This window comes from Elephantulus edwardii, unplaced genomic scaffold (genome assembly GCF_000299155.1).
Source record: "Elephantulus edwardii isolate Elephantulus edwardi_28Jun2011 unplaced genomic scaffold, EleEdw1.0 scaffold00020, whole genome shotgun sequence".
Taxonomy (NCBI): Eukaryota; Metazoa; Chordata; class Mammalia; order Macroscelidea; family Macroscelididae; genus Elephantulus; species Elephantulus edwardii.
The window spans coordinates 11,763,655-11,772,424 of NW_006399770.1; the positions used below are offsets into that span (position 1 = coordinate 11,763,655).

The 8,770-nt window shown below is 39.4% G+C and overlaps 1 pseudogene; it reads right to left on the bottom strand.

Annotated features, from left to right (window-relative positions):
• Positions 1-1,118: 1,118 nt before the first annotated feature.
• Positions 1,119-2,083, bottom strand: LOC102869925 (annotated as a pseudogene).
• Positions 2,084-8,770: the final 6,687 nt, after the last annotated feature.

The window sequence follows — 8,770 nt, forward strand, 5'->3', positions numbered from 1 at the left end:
ATCAAGACACAGTGACTGCAGCAATGGCTCAAGTGTGTTGGATATAGATGGTGCATGATAGGGTAGGAGTCAGATCTGTTGTTCGTAGAGCCACTATGAGACATATTTGATTTGATAGTATCTAAAAATAACAACAACAATGTGGTGGTCTAGTGGACCAACACAAAAGTTCTGCCAACCCAAAAGCAGGCAGTTCGAATCCATCAGTTGCTTTTTGGGAAAAAGATGGGCAATCCCCAGCCCCAACCCCTACCCCCATGCAATTTACAGCTTCTGAAAACGAGCTGGAAGGTAGGTTCTAAAGAAATTCTGGCTCAATGTAAAAAGTTCGATTTCATGTTTTATTAAAATCTCCAGCTAATGTTTAATAGACCGGTATTGTGAGCTAGAAATATGCATTATTTGTTTTTTGGCTGAAGTTTACGGGTATGATATAGCCTATTGCAATTTATGGAAGCAGGAGTTACATCCACATCCTACATGGTTACATGCCTCCAGAAACTGTGAACTTTGATAAATGTCGATACCTATAGAGGGGCTTCAGGCTTTTTGTTCATAGGGTCACTATCAGTCGTGCTCAACTTGAAAACAATCAACAAAAACACTGCAATTTAACTAACACAGAAATATAACTAAAACAAAACAAAATCAACGAGAACTTGCTTCTACCTATATGCATATTCATTGACATCACATCAGAACTGACTCATAGGTGACATTCCAAAGTTATCTGAGGCTATAAATCTTGTAAGAGGAGATTGCTCATCTTTCTCCCACAGAGTTGTGGTTGCATTCAAATCATGACGTACCAGCTGCACAGCTCTAATAGTCAGGCATCCAGAACTCACCCCTGCCACACAGTGGGGTCCAGCTCTTAGAAACCTCCGGTCAAGTTGTCAAGGCTGTAAATCATTTTATTTTTGTGATTGAGCTTTTAATGAAAGTTTATAGTGAACTTATATTTCCAGTCATTCATTGTTGCAAGGCTGCATATCTTAATGGTAAGGAACAATCCCTCTTCCCCTCAGGGTGAGTTGAAACTTTGGCGAAATGGAGAGATTTTGTTTGTTTGTTTGTTGTTGTTTTTTAATGAAACAATTGTTTATTTTCTGTCAACCTTACTTCCACTTTTTAAAAGACCTTTTAAGACCCTCCGTGGTGGTGCCCACCCACTCCGTGGCCTGAGCGGTGGGGGCTGCAGACCAGTCTTCAGTTGCAGGCTGAGCGATCCAGTCTCCAAGGGAACTGCTGAATCGGCACAGAGGGCACCTGGATGCCTTCAGACCAGTCTGTAACTTCAGGCTGAACAGCAGTAAATCCAGGAGCAGGCGATGTACATTCTCCCTGAAACTCCTTGCTCACGGCCTTTTGAGCAGCAGCCTGCTCTTCCTTTTTAATCTCTTCCGGATCTCTGTAGAAGCACAGATCAGGCATGAGCTCCCACAGGTGATCCTGGGAGACTGTGTCACCCATGAGCAGAATTTCCCGGGCCAACATCCACCACATCAGACCCACAGAGTGAGCTCCCTTGTTGTTGCACGGGATAGCAACGTCTACATAGCACAAAGGAAAATCTGTGTTTTACAGGGCAATGGTGGGCAAGGCAACATAAGATGCTTCTGTCGGAGGCTGGTGGTCAGCCCTGGTATCAGTTGGTGGGCAAGGCAACATAAGATGCTTCTGTCGGAGGCTGGTGGTCAGCCCTGGTATCAGTAACCACCAAAAGACGAGGCTCCTGGAAGGCTGCCTGGATCTGGTTAGTGAAAGTTCCAGGAGTGAAGCGCCCGGCAATAGGAGTGGCCCCACCACCAGCAGCAAACTTCAGAACAGCTCTCTGGCCTGTATTTCTGGAGGATATGACACTGACATCAGGATTTTCAATGGCAACAATGGCACGAGCAGCCAAGAGCAACTTCTACCAGGTCCTCTTCAGGTTTATGATGTAGATGCCATCACTTTTCCTTTTGTAGATGTACTGTTCCATTTGGAAGTCAAGGTTGGTGCCGCCCAAATGCGTTCCTGCTGCAAGAAATTTGAGGACATCCTCCTCCTTCATCTGCAGGACATCAAGGACTCCGGACATTGTGGAAGTTTCCCCTTTAAGACGGGAACCAGAACAACACCGAATGGACCCTTTCATGAATAGCGTGGAAAGCAAAATGGAGACTTTCGATTTGCAGTGCAAGGCATTGCTGGTCTTACCCCCAGAGCTGCTTGGATGCAGAAATTCACTTACTCACTTATGGTAGTTGAGTTGGAACTGACTCATTACTGACCCTTCAGCTGCGTTTCAGAGACTATAGATTGCAAAAAATGACCATCTTTCTCCTGTGGAAATACTGTTAGTTTCAATCATGGGTGAGAGAGGGGGTGCCTTTGGGTTATCAGTGCAACTGCCTGTGGGCTCAGCCAGCCAAGATCTTTAGTAGGTTTAATAGCTTCATCTAAATTACACAAATCACAATGGAGAAACCAACATTTCAACTCATGTCTGTTTTCTCCTTTTCCACTCTTTCAGGATATCACAGAATTTAAATAGAAATAGAAGTTCTTTCTTGATTTATTGTTGTTATTATGTGCCATCGAGTCACCTGCAACTCATTGTAACCCTATGTACAAACAGCGCTAAACCCTGCTCTATCTTGAGCCAACCTCATTGTCTCTGACATACCTAAACCCATTATCCCAGTCACCAAGTCAATCCATGTCATCCAGGGTCTTCCTCTCTTGCGCTGTCCCTCCACCTCCCCAAGCATAATGTCCCTCTCCAAGGATTGGTCCCTCCTTGAAACATGCCCAAAGTATGTCAGACTTGGGTTAAAAAAAAACATACTTAATAAAAAAATTTCAAAATTTGAGTTATTCTTAGAGTATAAATTACATATATCAGTTCCATGCATACATCTAGATTAACCTAGGTAGAGGAGTAATGAATTTATTATTGCTTTTGTTACCCTTGTAACATTCTTGGAATTCTCTTAAATAGAAAGAACCAGGAAAAGAATGTAATTGACGAATAGTACTGTCATTCCTTTTAATATATATTGTTAACTTGAACAAGTTAGAGGTTTCTTTTGACACTGGCCCAGCTGGCATATCCATATGTCTTCAGCATTTCTATAAAGTCATCTGAAATGGTGTGGATGTGATCCCAGATGCTGTCACCATATGTCTTATGAATTTCCCATTTAAGAATATCAGGTTCATATCACTGAATTATTTGATGAAGTATGAGTGGTTCTCATATAAAGCAAAGTCCTGAATCACAAATAGAGTAAGAGCACTGGAAATTTTCACAGCATGGAGTTTCACATTCAATCACCACAGTTTAGGAAACCAAAGCTTTACAGTTCATTCATAACAGAAAAAAATATTAATATTGAACTAGATGCTAAAATCAACCTCTGAGAATAAGAAAGCTTTTTTGACATCTATTTGGACTTTTACAGATTATGCTTAGCTTGAGAACAGGAAATCACATATTAGAATTTATTTTATTTGCTGCTGTTTTGTGTTCTTTTTTGCCATCAAGCTAAAATTGACAAGAGCTGACTCTCCAATAGATTTTCAGAGGCTGCTAATCACACAGAATTGCCCATCTTTCTTCTGCAGAGGAGCTGGTAGATTTGAACTGTGTACCTTTTAATTGGCAGAACAATTCCTTATTAATTTAGACCAAGAGTGAGGCCACTAGGACAACAATTGTTGTGTAATGTTGAGTTTGAACCTATTCATAGCTGACCCTCCAGGATGTGTTCAGAGACAGTAAATCACACATCACTCATTGTTTGCCTTGGGAGAGCTGATGGATTCTTACCGTATGCCTTTGAGTTGCTAGCTAATCCACCATGGCTGCCTTTATTATTTTTACTAGTGAGAAAAATATCCTACATCAGATACACATACTCATGACAAATAGATAATCATGACCACAATTTTGATGTTCAAATGACCACAATTTTGATGCTCAAATGCTTCCAGTGTAAACCAAGGATGCCTGAAAAGAGAAGCACAAAAAATAAGTCATTATAGTAAGGTATTATTGAATTGACTCTGATTCATAGTGGCCCTATGAGAAAAAGATACTGCCCAATCTTATGCCATCCAAGCCATCATGCTGTTATTCTTCCTTTTTCTTTCATTACCATTTACTTTTCCCAGCATGATGTATACCCCAGGCCTAGCTCCTCCTTATAACATGCTCAAAGAATACAAGACAAAGTCTCAACATCCTTGCCTCTGAGTAGTACTTTGGTTACATCTCTTACAACACAGATTTGTGTTTGTTCTTTTGGCCATTCATGATACATGAAATACTCTGGGCCAGCACCACAATTTGAAAGCATAGATTCTTCTGCAATCTTTTTGATTCATTGTCTATCTTTCATGTGGATACAAAACAGCTAAAAATATCATATCTTGGATCAGGCACACCTTAGATTTTAAACTGATAACCTTACTCTTTAGAACTTTAAAGAGGTCTTTAACAGCAGATTTTCCCAATTCAATAACTGAAGTAACTCTGAATGTAAATTCAATGCTGTTGAGTGTATTCTAACTCACAGAGACAACTTCATTAGGTCACTGAGTTTGAAAACTTAGCAGGAGGAGATTGTCAATATTTATTCCTTAAAGCAGTTGGTAGAACCTTCAGGTTAGCAGTATAACTTACTATAGACCATGTGACCAGAATTCTCTAAAGTAACATCATTGTTGCTGTGTGCCAGAGAGTCAGAGCCCACCATAGCTGGCTCTCAGAGGGGTTTTTAGAGGCAGTTAATTGCACAGAAGGGGACTGCCCATTTTTTTCCTGCAGACCAGCTGGTGACCTCAAACCATGTGCTTCAGGATTGCAGCACAGCTTTTTACCTCATTAGCAATGAAAATAACTATTGGGAGAGGAAGGAAAATATGAAACAATGAATGAATGAAAATAAAACTTTTCTATAAACTTGCATTAAGATCACAATTAGAAAAAAACATTTTATTTTTTAAAAAATAACTATCACAAATCCCAAGCATTTTGTTTCTTGAGAGAAGAGTCTCCTTTGTTCTGTTTTAATTTTAGACATCACAGCCTCATAGTTAACTGGGATTCTTTGACATTCTCTATTCTGTAGTGAATAACTACAGAAGACATAATATTAAGGCAATGGATAGGGACTGGAAATGGGCAAGCAGGTTGCAAGGATAGTTTTCAAGAGATCAAATAATGAGAGTTAACAGTAGAGGGCAGAGAAAGCCGTAAGGAAGGTGAATAAGGAAAAAAAGAAGAATCAAGAATCAAAGCTTCCAAAATGCTTCATGTCAGGGCAATGAATGTCCCTGTGTCCTTCCCCACATAGCTCTTTATAACTCCTAAGAGTTTATTAGAATATCACAAATGATTGGTATCAAAAGACTGGTTAGGTTATGCTTATTTATATTCTAATTCAAAATGTGAGTAATATAGTCTATAAAGGTTGAAGTATTGAGCTCAAATTGCTAGAAGAAAAAAACCTTCCCTGAACTACTCTTCCTCTGCTCCTTTTCTTTGAATGAACCTGAATTACTGAGGAAAAATTCTAGTACAAACATATTTCTATTCATTCACAATGACCCACAGCAAAACCCCCACTGCTGCCTAGTTGATTCTGAGTTACAATGACTCCCCATAGGTTTTCCAAGGTTGCAAATCTTTATGGGAGGAGACTGCTTATCTTTATCCCATTGCACACAGGCAGATTAAAACAGGTGACCTTTAGGTAAGCAGTCTATATACAACACATGTTACCACCAGGGTTCCTTTGTGTGTACATACCAGTATTTCTTGTCATAAAATTCTCGACTTTCTTACTGCTGTCAAGTGGGCACTGACTCATAGCTGGCCCTCTATTGGGTTTCCAAGGCTGTAGATTGAATGGAAGGAGATTTTCCATATTTTTTCAAAAGAGGTATCAAAGGATTTGAACCCCTAAAAAGACAGCTTTTGATTTAACAGCATGACTTCATATGAACTGTGCTACCAAAACTGTCCTTTTAAGAAATATAGAAAAAGATCTCCTGGTCATTCATTATGACACTACAAAGCTTTTATACTATAAGTTATAGTTGAGATTACATAGAAAGGAATCCACAGGGAAACTATCCTAGACTAAGCTATTACCAATACCTCTGCATGGTTTAAAATTGGGAAGGGTATGAATCGAGGATGTGTCCTTTCTCCATATCTTTCCAATCTATATGTGTGTGGAACAGATTATCCAGGAGGCTGGGCTTAATGAGGAGAAGTATGTCATTAGGATTGGAGGTAGACTTATCAACAATCTGTGTTATTATCTGCATGCTGAAATTGAGGAGGACCTGAAGCACTTGCTACAGAAGGTCAAGGACTACAGCCTTCAATATGGATTGAGGCTCAACATCAAGAAAACAAAGATTCTCACCACTGAGCCAATTGGCAGCATCATGATGGATTATGAAGAGATTGAGATTGTTGACAGTTTCTCTTTGCTTGGCTCTACAATCAACACTCTTGGTACCAGCAGCCAGGAAATTAAAAGACAAATTGCATTAGGCACGTCTGCTGTCAGAGACCTCTCCAAGGTACTAAGGAGCAATGATGTCTGTCTGGAGACTAAGGTACTCTTGATACAGGCCATAGTTTTTGTAATTAAATGCTATACATCAGAGAGCTGAACAATGACTAGGGATGACAGAAGGAGAGTTGATGCCTTTGAGCTGTGGTGCTGAAGGAGAGTACTGAATATACCATGGACTGCTAGGAGAACAAACAAGTTCGTCCTGGAGAGAGTGAAGCCAGGCTGCTCCTTTGAGGCAAGGATTCTGAAGCTTTCATCTGATGTACTTTGTACATATTGCAAGGCGGGATCAGTCCTTGAAGAAGAACGTCATGCTTGGGAGGATGGAGCGACAGTGCAGGAGAGGAAGACCCTCGATCAGATGGATTAATTCCATCACAGGAGTATTGGGGATCAAAGTCAATAAGACTGGCAAGGAATAGAGCAGGTTTTATAGGGCTGTTGTACATAGGGTCTCTATGAGTTGCAAGCAACTTGATGGCAAGTGACTCAACGGCACATAACAACAACCACCACCACATATGTGTGAGTCCATTTGGGATCCTCAGTGCCATCTACATTATTGCAAGGATGAACTACTTATATAAGAAAAGTAGCTACGACAAATCACCTTCAAGTTGACTGACTCAAAGAAATTCTTCTATATAACAGACCACAGCCTTGCCCTATTATATGCCTTCTGCACAATTTCTACCACGTCCAATTACATTGTTGCAGTCACTCTATCACTCCATGTTCTGGAAGACCTTCTCTTGATGACACTATACTTTTTTCCAAGGACTCCTGCAAACCTACAAATTATGAGGGGCTAAGTGTCACCATCTTTGTCTTTATGGAACACTTTGCTTGAACTTCTTCTACTTCTTGCACTTAAAACAGATTAGTTTGTTCTTTTGGCAATTTATTCATTATGATATTCAACAACCTTTGCCAAATCCACAATTGCAAAAGAATCAGCATTAAATGCTTACAAAGTTGCAACGTTTTAGGTGTTTTTAAAATGTAACTAAAGTTAAGCAGTACAATGCTACTTAAGGAGTATCAGTCATTTTAAATTAACTTTTGATGGAGCTGTGGTCTATGCATAAATATCCCTGTTAAGTCTCTAGAGTATGTAACAGGTTAACTCAAAACCAGTTTTACATATGTACCTATCAGTACCTTTGTAGTTGTTAAGTGCTGTTAGACCAGCTGGTGACCTCAAACCATGTGCTTCAGGATTGCAGCACAGCTTTTTACCTCATTAGCAATGAAAATAACTATTGGGAGAGGAAGGAAAATATGAAACAATGAATGAATGAAAATAAAACTTTTCTATAAACTTGCATTAAGATCACAATTAGAAAAAAACATTTTATTTTTTAAAAAATAACTATCACAAATCCCAAGCATTTTGTTTCTTGAGAGAAGAGTCTCCTTTGTTCTGTTTTAATTTTAGACATCACAGCCTCATAGTTAACTGGGATTCTTTGACATTCTCTATTCTGTAGTGAATAACTACAGAAGACATAATATTAAGGCAATGGATAGGGACTGGAAATGGGCAAGCAGGTTGCAAGGATAGTTTTCAAGAGATCAAATAATGAGAGTTAACAGTAGAGGGCAGAGAAAGCCGTAAGGAAGGTGAATAAGGAAAAAAAGAAGAATCAAGAATCAAAGCTTCCAAAATGCTTCATGTCAGGGCAATGAATGTCCCTGTGTCCTTCCCCACATAGCTCTTTATAACTCCTAAGAGTTTATTAGAATATCACAAATGATTGGTATCAAAAGACTGGTTAGGTTATGCTTATTTATATTCTAATTCAAAATGTGAGTAATATAGTCTATAAAGGTTGAAGTATTGAGCTCAAATTGCTAGAAGAAAAAAACCTTCCCTGAACTACTCTTCCTCTGCTCCTTTTCTTTGAATGAACCTGAATTACTGAGGAAAAATTCTAGTACAAACATATTTCTATTCATTCACAATGACCCACAGCAAAACCCCCACTGCTGCCTAGTTGATTCTGAGTTACAATGACTCCCCATAGGTTTTCCAAGGTTGCAAATCTTTATGGGAGGAGACTGCTTATCTTTATCCCATTGCACACAGGCAGATTAAAACAGGTGACCTTTAGGTAAGCAGTCTATATACAACACATGTTACCACCAGGGTTCCTTTGTGTGTACATACCAGTATTTCTTGTCATAAA